Source organism: Strongylocentrotus purpuratus, unplaced genomic scaffold (genome assembly GCF_000002235.5).
Source record: "Strongylocentrotus purpuratus isolate Spur 01 unplaced genomic scaffold, Spur_5.0 spur5_scaffold_6, whole genome shotgun sequence".
Lineage (NCBI taxonomy): Eukaryota > Metazoa > Echinodermata > Echinoidea > Camarodonta > Strongylocentrotidae > Strongylocentrotus > Strongylocentrotus purpuratus.
The window spans coordinates 35,041,496-35,055,176 of record NW_022145612.1 but is presented as its reverse complement, the minus strand read 5'-3'; positions in this window follow the sequence as shown (position 1 = coordinate 35,055,176).

Genomic DNA, 13,681 nt, shown 5'->3' with positions numbered 1-13,681 from the left:
AAGTTGATGACAAGACAAGCATGAAGCTTTGTATTGCTTCCTTGATCAAGGCCTCTTCCATTTCAAATGCCCACATCATTACCACAGGCGACTTGAATTTTCCTTTTTTGGGATTGGAAGCGGATGAAGATGAAACCCAATCCCACCTGTCGTAGACTCCACAAGCACATCTGACTGTAGGAAAACAAGCCTTGAAATACTCCATCACTGCATTGCCTCCTGAAGAAGAGAGAACGCCTCTATAAGAAGGTGCGCAAAGGGGACAGGAAGAACACGAGGAGGTGTACAAGCACCTATGCAGAGAAGTCCAGTGACAACTTCCATTGGTCTTATTGGTCCTACCTGAATGACGTCTTTAAAAAAATGGACTCCTTGGCCAACCAGGCAGTAAAGCACAAGCGCTCCTAGACATATATTAAGCATCAAAAGTCATCAAAAATCTGTGTTTCCCCTCTAACGGTAATGGCCGTTTCAGCTCTGAACATGCCAACATCCTGAACCTCCAGTAATCAATTGCCAATTTCTTAAAAATCGCAGTGCTACAAGCCATTGTAAATGATAGAAAGAAGTCTTGTATACTATTTTCCCACCCCTCTTCATCATGTTTAAATGGCCACTCTAACCCAACTAACATAGCCGTTCAAAACTGAATACACCTCTACTTACCGTATTAATATTCCAACCTTTGATCTATAAATTGACCAAAAAATGATAATAGCCATTAGTGCTGTAGTCAAATGTTTAACCGTCCGGTATCCGACCGCCCATGGCGGATTCCGTTTTCAATTGGACGGTTTCGTTTTCCCGTTTTTTTTTTTTTTTTTTAATTTTTTAATTTTTTTAAAATTTTTTTAAAGTTTTGATTTATGCCCCTCCACCTGGCACTATGCCTGGGAATGTCTCCCAGCTCAGTAATCGGTGTGATGACTTACCACTTGGAAACTAGAACAACATTCCAATTTGTCTGTCATCTTGGTTTGAAAGTAATCTTTGTAATAGATCTCAATATATATTCATCCAAGTTTAACACATGGTGTACCACAAGGTATCCTAGGTCCTCTACTGTTTCTAATTTACTTTAATGATCTTACACATTATTCTAAAAACGACATTGTTACTATTATTTGTGACTAGTTCACAAGCACAAATCGGCGCCTTCAGTTAAATCACCTTCCAGCTTTTTCACACGGCCAAAAAAAAAAAAAAAACGATTTTTTATTTTTTTTTTTTTTTTTTTTTTTTTTTTTTTTTTTTTTTTTTTTTTTTTTTTATTTATTTTTTTAAAATAAATTGTTTAACCGAAAACCGTCCGGTTTTGACAGGCGGTTAAACGGAATTGGAGATATCCGTGATATTACAGCACTAATAGCCATCCATATTTCACTGTTCTCACGCTCGCTAGGCTACGCCCCTCGAAAAAGGTAATACGGTTACATGGCTTGATGACACATTTGACGTCATTGCGAGTATGTCCGATTTGATAATTTCATAATTAGGAATGACGAAATTGCCAGAAACGTACTGGGATTATCAAGCGCATTTTATTTTTTGGATAACTGTCTTTTTTTTCTTCAAATAATATCATAGCTTTTAAACACATTTTAATGCCTAAATCACCCTCCTTTTCACCGGAGAGGCGCCTGCAGTGACGTCAATGCATCATCATCGAAACTGGGCTTTTTTTCTGCACGTTCTGAGTCGTCATTTTAAAGCTAGATTCCAGAATTATTGATGATTTCTAAGAAAAAATCATTATCATGTTCCGACTTTCAATAAAAAATTATTCTACATGTCTTTTTTTCCCCCCTTTTTTTTAGCCCTTTTGGTAATAGAGTGCTCCTTTAAGCTGCTATCACAATACAGAGGAAGATTGTCAAAATACGAATGATGAGCAAGATATATGCAGCTTCACCAGCACCCGCAAAATCGTGTTGTACGACACTCCTGAGACAATAGCTCCACATAAATTTCCTACACTATTAAACCAAATATTTGACATTATCCCTGGACCCATCACAAGACCAAAACCTAACCCTAAACCACCTCAATCCCAATTGCAACCCTCGGCCTATGGCAGGTCACTCAAAATGCAATTGACAGACTCACATGCTATGAATTTATCTATGTTTCTTTCCCAGATTGGTTAAAAAGTATTGTAATATTCATTATGAATTACCAGTCCATTGTGCTTTGCTCCTACAAGAGGCCATCGCTTTGAGGTAAGGGGCAGATATTTGAAATTCTCCAGGAACCTCAAGGCACCCCACGATCTCTCAACAGGAAGCCCTCCTTCTTAATCCCTGGAACACAATTATAAATATTTGAATAGGTATTAACAAAATATGTAAGAAAATACAAATATAATAGCATTATTTAATATTGCTTCCATTCCTTTTCATGTATTTGAACCCCCCCCCCCCCCCCCCCCCCCCCCCCCCCCCCCCCCCCCCGTGGCAGGGACGAGAAACTCATTATTTTGGTAATTTGGCCTTCTCTAAACATGAAATTTATGTTCAATTTCTTGATCTAGATCTACATGTAGTTTATAGTTGCTCTCTGTCAGTCTGGATGATCTGGATTGTCTTTTTTAAACTGCTCATTCTATCAAATTGAGGAAATGCAAATAAATATAGAAAAAACATAATCCTGTTCACAATAAAAAATAGTTTCAAAGATAGAGGCAAAGCCAACAAAGAGATTAAGAAACACACATGCAGGCACCACATCCACTATATTACAGTAGTCTAGACTTTATGTTTTGGCAAATAAATATTGTCATTGTGTGTTAGTTTGTCTTAAACAATTCTTAAATATATAATGGAAAGGCACAGCAGCTACGAGAACGTGTATCGATTCTCATTTCAGTACTTGGACGAAATGTTTAGAAAGGGGTTTTATCAGGTACCTGGCAAGGCATTGAGGGAGAGGGCGAATCATTCAAGACATTCAAGGGCAGGCCGGTAGCAAAAAAGCAAGGTTTGGTTACTGGCAACAACAGTCACTGTTACAATGTTTACATAGTCTAAGACTAGTAGAGACAGAGTCTTTTTCTTAAGAATAGTCCCTAGACCTAAGCAAAAATTAAAGATCTATTCATCTAGAGTAGACTAGACTCTAGATTACATTTCTATTTCTAACTAGAGTCTAGTAAAATCTAGACACTGTTTGGGTTCTTGTAGTTTACTGCAGAAGTTTCCGTTTTGATAATTACGTTGAACTAAAACTGGAACTTTTTGGTTCTAACTTTATTAAATCCGATAGTCAACTCCAGATTAGATAACAGGATTGAATGACTGTAGGACTGATGCAAAAGTGCCTGGCACCATCCCAGCCGTTACACACAGCTTCCGCTCTCTGGCGCACAAAATTTGACAAACCCTCGCATACGAGCTCTCGTAATCAATCTTTGTTTAAACGCTGGAAAAGTATTTAAATATAAATAAGCACACAGATGTCAAGTTATGAATATTATTCTTTGTATTAGGGAATAAGAAGTTGGGTTCATTGACACTGATGATTGCAGACGACGGCGAAGCAGAATGGAGCTATTGCACACGCGCATAGCTCGTAATCGTAATGATCGTTTTTTTAGACAATCACTTTGTTATTGGCTATACCATTTTGTTATTAGTGTTATGGAACAGATTTTTACTTCTATAACAGGTTACGATAGTCGTAATTAGATTTGTCATAGAAATCACATTTGTTCCTGGACAGCATTCAGTGAGGGCAGGACTTACTCAGGTGAGGAATTTGTAGACAAGTGCAAGATGCCTGTTGAGGACTATCCTGTTTTGGATGCAGTCTCTATCTCTGCGGAACCTGGGAATGCACCTGCCCCAGAAAACATCAACCGTAGGGTGTTGAAAGAAGTGGCTGATAAGATTGCCCCTATTCTTGCCCTGATCTACCAGTTATCCATTGACGCTGTCAAAGTACCATCTGACTGGAAAGCTGCTAACAACTCACCAATTTTCAAGAACAGTGAGCTGTATTATCCTGCCCACTACAGATCTGTGACTCTCACCAGTGTATTAAAGCTGTGAAGTGCTGGAGCACATCCTTACCAGCACTGTCACAAGTCACTTGGAATCCCACCAAGATCATGGGAGACCCAAATAATGGGATACACGGATGAAATTTTCAACAACACTGCCCAGGCGAAGCAGACGGATAATCGTACAGATTTACAAAAGCTTTCTCCTGATCCATAAACTACTACTATGGGATCAGAGGAATACTAATCCATTGTATCTCTGACTTCTTGGTTGGCAGAAGGCAAGCAGTTTTCATCAATGGGGTTAGATCTAACTACGTCAAGACAAGGGTGCCCTGTCTTTTCCTTATATCAACCAGATTAAACCAGTGTGAGAGAAGATGGGATAGGCTCTTTCATCCAAGGAAATGTGTGACTCTCCCAATAACCTGTAGAAGGAAGTTGCTTCAATCTGAATACCACCTACATGGACAAACACTCAAGGCATTAAAGAATACCATATACTTAGGGGTCACCTTATGCTCGGAACAATGGCTAAGTCAGTAGAGCGTCCGCCTCACAACCGGGAGGTCGTGGGTTCGAACCCCGGCCGCGTCATATCAAAAGACGTTAAAAGACAGGAGTTGCTGCTACCTTGGATAGAGCAACGTCGATCTGGCGCCGCTCAGTGGCTGCCGGGCTCACGGTCAATTGGGCAAAAAGAATCTCGATTTTCAGTTTAACTTAATAAAATTTGGAGTGGACTTTCAAAGATTATTATTATTATTATATGGCACTGGTTTTTTTAACATATACCAAATGTGTCCCCAAAAGGGTCAAAAGTGAAAATATGTTTACATACTTCAAACGTGTATTTTTAGGATCAAGACTATTCATATTTTTGAGAAATGCAAATTTTGGAGTTTGATCTATCTCCTTATTTATTCACCAGATATGAGTACTATGAGTTTTTACAATTTTATTGTGAACTATATCATATCTAATAACTGTGATATAAAACTCATTTGCTATTAACTGCACCAACAAATATGTTGGTCTTTAAGAATATGTTTAAAGATTTTTCATGCAAATTTTTGAGTTTCTATCTTGAAAATATATCCCTGAAAAGTGAAAAATAGCTCTAAATTGGGTTTTGGACAATTAAAAGTTTTTATTTCAAGAGATAAAATGCTTTTTTCTAAGGTCAAACTTATTTTATTGTAACAACTTATGAAATAAGGTAAATACATACAAAAAAACTGGGAACCAGTGCATTGCCTAATAATTTTCACATGTCACACCACTGGTGTTTCGGACGTTACACACTGTTAACATCATAACTTTATTCAACTTAATTATCTAGATAGACGGCGCTATAGAAATGCCTATTGTTATTATTATTTTTATTAATTGCATTTTTCTGTACTATTGACCTAAGTTACGGTAAGCCTCGGTCACAAATGCTATTACGAACTGCTATGAACGCTGTACGAACTATTTCCGGACGATGTAAATTCGGGAAGACAATGGCAAAACAGAGATTCCTACGAACCTTTGTGACCGTAGTTTTGCATTAATTGTTTGCAGAAAAATACTTCTTTAACATTTATGGAAAAAAATTGTGCAGTTTTAATTAGTTTGGCACATACATATATATCTAGTTTGTCTTCACCGACCACTCAATTTATGTAAGGTATACTGCTCATTTCAAGAATGTGTACCGGTAATTAAAAATGCTTATGTGATCTAACAGAGTGAAATATGAAGCTAATAGCAATTGTAGTCATCAAAACTCCTTAGAAAATTTACCTACACCCTGTACAAACATACTCTTTATTGCATGTTATGAACAACAGTGTATACTGTATGCTATGGTTTGTTTCGGATGTTACACGATGTTAACATTTCAATCAGATCATCCATTTCTACAAACTCTACAATATAGATGTTTAATCAGCTTGCTAATGTTCTTTGCCTTGAACTATTTAGTATGTCATTCAATAATATCACTAACGCATACATGTATTTACATTGAACATTGAACAATCCTTTTTAAAATAAAACTATGAAAAAAAAGGTATCCCCAGCCATGTAAGCACTGTAATAAGAAGTGAATCCTAATTCATTGTACATCCCGAGAATGAGACATTTTAGATGTATTTCAAAATTTTGTATGTTTTAGGTTATAATACTAGTAAAAATCATGCTTTACCACTATTTGTATTAGAAGGCTGTTTCAAAAGACAACAAAATTTAATGCTCTTGCATGGATATCTTCTTATCTGAGCGACCGTTCACAGGCAGTCAGGATCAATGAATGCATGTCCTCTATGTCTGAGCTTCCGTATGGTGTCCCTCAGGGGTCTGTGTTGGGCCAGTCATTCTTCAGCATTTATGCCAGCCCTCTTGCGGATATTGCACGGTCCCGAGGCATCAATATACGTCTTTATGCGGATGACACCCAGCTATACACATAATTTAATCCATCTGATCCTTTAAGTGAAGCCTCTACCAGACATAAACTTGAAGCCTGCATCAATGATATGAGAGCATGGATGACACAGAACAAACTGAAACTGAATGATGACAAGAGTGAATTTATGATTATTGCATCAAAACACCTGGCAGCTAAGATCCGTAGTCAATCATTACGCATAGGATGTGTGGATGTACAATTTGTGTCAAGTTGTAGGAATCTTGGAGTCCATTTCGACTCTGAAATGTCAATGTCTGCTCATGCACGTAACAACCACTTGTCGATCTATTTATATGCACATGCGCAATAATTCACAGTATTAGAAAGTCGTTATCATGCAAGGTTGCAGCCTCTGTTATTCATTCGTATGTTATGTCTCGTATCGATTATGGAAATGCTTTATTGTTCAAGGCCTCCTCTTATCAACTTGCCAAACTGCAACGTGCTCAAAATTATGCTGCTCGGGTCCTCAGTGGAACATCTCGTGTTTCCCACATTACCCCAGTTCTGAAAAGTTTACACTGGCTGCCAGTATCCAAAAGAATAGAGTTCAAAATCTTACTCCACACATGGAAAGTAATGTATTGTCAAGCTCAACAGTACTTGCAAAATCTCATCAGAGAATATGTACCAGGTAGAAATCTCCGTTCTTCTGGTACTAAACAGTTAGCAGTCCAAAGAACTATATCTAGTCTGGGAGAAAAGGCGTTTATTTCTTCAGTGCCACCTCTTTGGAATGCTCTTCCACCGAGGATCCGATCACTAGAATCCCTAGAAACATTTAAAAAGAATCTAAAGTCATATATGTTCGCATGTTATTGTAGTTAATTATATGTTAATTGTACATCTATGCATATTTTTCCCTCCCCCCTTCTCATTTCTCTATGTATCTCATTCTAATTCTATCCCTTTGCGCCTCAGAATAGTTTACTAGATCGATGGCGCATAATAAATGCTGTATTATATATATATTTTTGGACATTTTGTTGGGAGGGTCAAGCATTTGAAAAGTATTTGTACACATGTGAGGGTAATTCTTCAAATGAAAGGAAAAAATTATGAATAAGTTAATATGTTTTACAAGTTTCTCTAATAGGAATCGGATACTGATTATTGTTTCATAAATACATACTGGAGGCCTTTGTGCTCATCAATTGTACATGTCAGGCAACCAATGAGTGTGTCATGTAGTGTGCAAGCCAATTTCATAAACTTGCTTGATAAGTTGTAATATCATTAAGTCTAAATGCCAATTCCAGTATTGGTGGCAGTAAAAATCCTTTCTACGTGTACTTTCTTAAAATGTGCCTTTTTTAAAATGTATTTTCAGATGATAATCCATATCTCCCATAATTTTTTAGAAAAACATTTAGTTTGCTTGATTTTAACAACTTTATATAGCTGTAGCATATCCATGTCATGTACATGTTCACTAGTCCAGGCTAGAGAGCAGGGAACCTTGCTTTTTTATATATACATTGTTTTTTGATGGTTTCTTGTCAATTGGAGGGTGCTGATCCAAATCCGATGAGTGCCAGACGCGAAACCTTAGCATTTCTTGTAAAATGTGAAAATTCAAAATGGCCGCCAATTCATGAGAACGCTTGTGCTTTGGCTATTTAACAGGATATTTGATATTTTCTTGTCAATTCCAGGGTGCTGAATCCAAATGCGATGAGTTCCAGACGCAAAACTTTGAGTATTTCTCGTAAAATGCGAAAAATTCAAAATGGCTGCCAAAATGGCCGCTGAATCATGAAAACACTTATTCTTTGGCCATTCAACAGGTTATTTGATGTTTTCTTGTCAATTCGATGATGCTGAATCCAAACCAATGATTACCAGATGCGAACTAGATGCGAATCTCACTACATCACTTATTATTACGCAGTTTCTTAATTCTTATCATCATAGTGTACAAATTGTTTACCTAAGCTCATTTATCTGCAAACAAAGAAAATTTCCTTTTATAAGTTTGATTTTCCACTGTCCAATTATAATTAAAATCGCTGACAAACCCAACATGTACAATAATGTATGCCAACTTTATTATCTAGATGTTACTCAAACAAGTGATAACAGCAAATTGCATTTTGTGTAATGGGATTGTTATATATGAATAAAATAATGAATAAATGAATATATAGATGATATAAATATTCACTGTAAACCATATCATTGTCCATTATAGACAATCATTAACCATAACTGAAGACTTTTTTTTAGCACCTCCATAATAACAGTGCTGAACAATGTCAAATCGCATTAGTATTCACAACTGCTAATGTCACTGTCACTTTCTTGTAATGTCTTATTCGTTGGATTTTGGCATTGGACATCGCCCTTTATACAGCGGCATTGAAGTGAAGATTTGATGCAGTTGCACTGGGCTGTTCTGCAGTACGTTGCACCTACACCCACACTTAATGATATTGAGGACTCTTCCGCTGCGACTGGCCGATCATTTTCGAGATATACAAGTTGAATCATAGAAGACTTCTTCCTCAATTCATTCTTCAAAGGGTCTAGGGCTTGGATTACTGGCTTGCCAGCAGCCACACACAACGCCACTTAATAATGGGCACGCTGGTAATGTCCCTGAAAAGCGGCCATAGTTGGTGGAAGAGTCATCAATTTGGGAAGGACTATAGGCGCTTGCCAACAGCCTTCCTTGCTAAAATGATCCTTTGCAGTGTGTCAAGAGAATCATTTGGTTCTTCTCCTTACAGGGATGCCACGTATGACAAGTCGGATTCTATTACTTCAGTGAGAGGGGTTTCAGTATTCCCAAGGAGTAGAGAATCAGGATATCTAGGGCTCCAAATTTATCAGTGCAGAAGCCTTTCCTACTCCATATAAACAGGAAACATCCAGTAAATGCATGGGCTCCCAGGTAGTACCGGTACCAGTACCAACTAGTACCAGTTAAAGTCAACTGGTACCAGTTGGAACCAGTAGGTTCAACTGGTTTTTAATATGGAAATTGAAACAACGCTAACTTGGACCAGTTGATTTACCAGTTGAATTACCAGTTGAATTACCAGTTGATTTACCAGTTGATTTACCAGGTGATTTACCAGTTGAATTACCAGTTGATTTACCAGTTGAATTTCCAGTTGATTTACCAGATTATTTTCCAGATGATTATTCAGTAATCAATCAACTGATAATCAATAATCATTATTAGCATCTGGCCACCAACATGACCACATATACCAACTCTTGCAATTACCGCATCACAATGATCATTTGAAGTAGATTACAGATAGGTATTATGTGAGTTGACATTCATAGTTTGTGCATAGATATATACAAATTTATACACTTTATTTCTGGTTAGTATTTACATATATCAATATATCTAATTTTACGTCTTAAATTAGATGAAAAACATGATCAGACATGTGTAATATATTTGTCAATGATTAACTAAAAAAATGTAAATCACAAAATTTATGTGCATTGTTACATTTGCTTGACAGATCATGATAATTATATTTTCTGTGAAAACATGCAACTTAATCATGAATAAGATACATTGAACTGGTTTTTCAACTGATAAATCAACTGGTATTCGTACTGGTTTTCAACTGGTAAATCAACTGGTAATCATCTACTGGTTTTCAACTGGTAAATCAACTGGTAATCAAACTGGTTTTCAACTGGTAAATCAACTGGTAATCATCTACTGGTTTTCAACTGGTAAATCAACTGGTTTTCAACTGTTAATCATCTACCGGTTTTCAACTGGTGATCATCTATTGTTTTTCAACTGGTAAATCAACCGGTAATTATCAACTGGTAAATCAACTGGTAATATCAACTGGTCTCAGATGTCAACTGGTATTTCTACTGGTTTCCAACTTGTATCAACTGGTACCAGTTGAGACCAGTTGAGACCAGTTCAAATCAGTAGATACCAGTTGGAAACCCTTACTGGTTTCAACTGTTATCAACTGGAATTTCGAACTGGGCTCCAAATAGATTGGGGATGATTTTCTTGTGTTTCTTGATAACCTCATTGATATCTATGACTGCTCCAGTGCGAAATGTTGATTCCATTAGCCATTAGTTTGGAAATTTAGATGGTGTGCAAGAATGAACAGAATAGCTGTGTCATTGCACACAACTTTGATAGATGAGTGATCATTCTCAGCCTCCTTTACCATGTGGTAGGCCATTATTACATCTACCTCTTCTTCAAGTGCCCTAACACCAACAACAAATGGATGTTGATCAGGTCCAGTTACGACCAATCGTTTTGCCCTCTTGTGCTTGCATGGAACACAACTGATCTACGAACATCTTGATGACTTGTTGCTTGTTTGCAGTTACATTTAGGATGACATTCTGTTTTGGCAAAGGATACTCACACTTCAGCTACAGGGTTGCAACCTTTTGCAAGTGCTGTTCAGTAAACGGACTTGATGCCACTCTTTTAGTATATGTCAAAAACCACATGAATAACTGGACATCTGACATATTTCATGACCTTTGCTGGAGAAGCAGGCCAAGGAACGGTCCTAAGAAGAGCACATCCATCAAGAATGAACACATCTGGCACCTCTGCATTTCGTTGACTAAACTCAACTTTGATCCTTGAATTCAAGACAGATTTACTTGCGGAATGCGCAGCACCATTCTTGTCAAACAGGGTGGGTGGATATGGAGCCAATTCATAAGAGAATAAGGTTTTGGTTCAAAATCGCTTTCCTATAAGTAGCCATGATCTCGATTACCCAGGCGTAGATCATCCCTGTATTGGCAACTACAGATACCTCTTGATGACATATATCAGAAGCTTTTGCCATTTCTTTGACTTTCTTTGTAATTGTGTTTTGGAACCCCTTCTGCAACTTTCTTTTGTACTTGTTCATCTGCTCGGATCTAATATTGGATCATCAGCATTTACTGCTGGATCATCCACAACCTGTCCAGTGTAGATGATCACCAGGCTTGAAGTATGGTGGTTCTCACTGTCAAATACATCTATACAAGTCGATATCGCCTTGCGAATTCCCTTTCTGTCAGCTGCATCTGATTTGATTCTTTTGAGACTCTCTTCTTTGTGACAAGTGACAACTTTCTGATCTTCTCCTTCTTGCATGGCCTCACAGTCATTCTTCAGTTGTCCAAAAAGGCTGAGAGAAAAAGCCCAGAGAGCAAGTGTAGACTCATTCAAGGTGGATGCGATGATGCCAGAAGGTCCCTTTCCATAGCGCATGTACATCGTTTCAATGTACATATTGGACCAGATGCCTTTCCAAATGCCATCCTGATGGTGCATCACATGTTCTCTATCTGGGAACTGCTTGAGTAATGCTGGTGGCAGCTAGACGTTGCATGGAACAGAGATGATACAGCCCATAGCGTGAAAACTTGGTATGCCCTGAAGCGAAGAAAAAGAGAAATAATTCCTCGACAGCTTGCAGATGGAGAAACCAGTCACCCTCCCTTTCTGCTCTAAAAAGCCATAAAGATGATCATGGGCTGGACAGTTCATCCACGATTTAGTAGTTCGACTGCCTTTCCTGCTGGCTACTTCAATCAACTCATTGAAGTCAATGAAGTGATGATCTTCCAGTACTGATCTCAATATCTCATCAATGACACATCGAAGCACCTTGACATTCTGTGAGAATTTCCTCCAAGACAGAAGTTTTGGAAATCCAGCAAAGTGGCCATATTGGATTTCGTATTATCTGAAAAATCCTTAAGGTTCTACGTTTGGCACAGGTCGTTTTTTGGAATCAGCACCATCGAATTGACAAGAAACTATTAAATAAGCTGTCAAATGCCTAGTGCTATAGTACTGCCCTGAAGAATTAAAGCAAGTGTAATCTTATCCTGTTCTTACAGATTTTAAGCATGTGATTTTTTAAGACCAGAACTCGAAGCCAGGTGCTACCCCAATTTAGAATACATGATTTCATAAATTGGTGGCCATTTTGAATTTTCGCATTTAACAAGAAATGCTGAAGGTTTTTCGTCTGGCACTCATCAGATTTATATTCAGCACCTTAGAATTGACAAGAAAACATCAAATAACCTGTTAAACGGCCAAAGTATAAGCGTTCTCATGATTTGGCGGCCATTTTAAATTTTCGCATTTTACGAGAAATGCTCAAGGTAGTAAATCTGGTCAATTTCATGTAAAAAAACATTAGCCAATAGCATTTTATAAAAACTCCTGCACACACGCACGTTTACGTTTTTGTCAAGGCCGAATGCAAAATAATTCCTCTTTATTTTTTTCGACACGATATTCCTCATTTTTTTCCCCAAACAATTTGATACCATGTTTATCTCTTTATGACGATTAATAACGGAATGAGCGTCCGTTTAAGATAAAAGTCTGTGCGCGCAAGCTCATGTAGTACATAGCATATATAGGCAAAAACATGCTTATACAAAATCCATTATAACTCTTCAGGATGCGCCTAGATACCCATTTTTTTTTCATATTTTGATAAGTCGTAGATATGATTTCATGTCTCATTTGGCCATTAAAAATATTCTGACGTCATCAAAATTCGAATTTGCATATTATGACGTCAGCATATTCATGGAAAATTGATTGTATCTTTGTAAATATTGATCAATTTGCCTCCAAATTTTGGATATGTTGTAGCTTAGACAATTCTCTACAAACTTAGTCATCACCATTTTTCATTTTGATGATGTCATCATAGTGAAAATTCTGATTAAAGGCCACATGTCAGGAATTCTTAATTTACATGTTATGCTTCAAGAAGGTGAATTTCGTTCACGTCATGAATCTACATGACATTGTTTTTTAAGCAGTTTCTCGCTTATTCTGCTCTTTTTTCTCTCAAAATTTCATTTGGAACAGCCCACCTATACTTGTTCCAGACAAGTATTACCGGTACATGTCTAGTTGGTATATTTTGTTTCGGACGTTACATACAAAAATAAAATAGTATTGTAGTAATGTATTGCAAATTTCTTTGTTTTGGTGGGTAGCTGCCATGAGATGTTAAATAAATGTTATGATAGATATGTCCTGCAGTTCATATATTTTCTGCTACTTCAAATTGAAAATTGTTTTGGACGTTACAAAATTATTTACAGAAAATGAGACAACTTTTTCATATTTTGAGTATGTTTCTAATATGAGTGCTACTAATTAAATTATATTTTCTTTTAATATTATCACTTGGAGCAACTAATAAGCTCATTCAAACCATATACAATCTCATTAATTTATT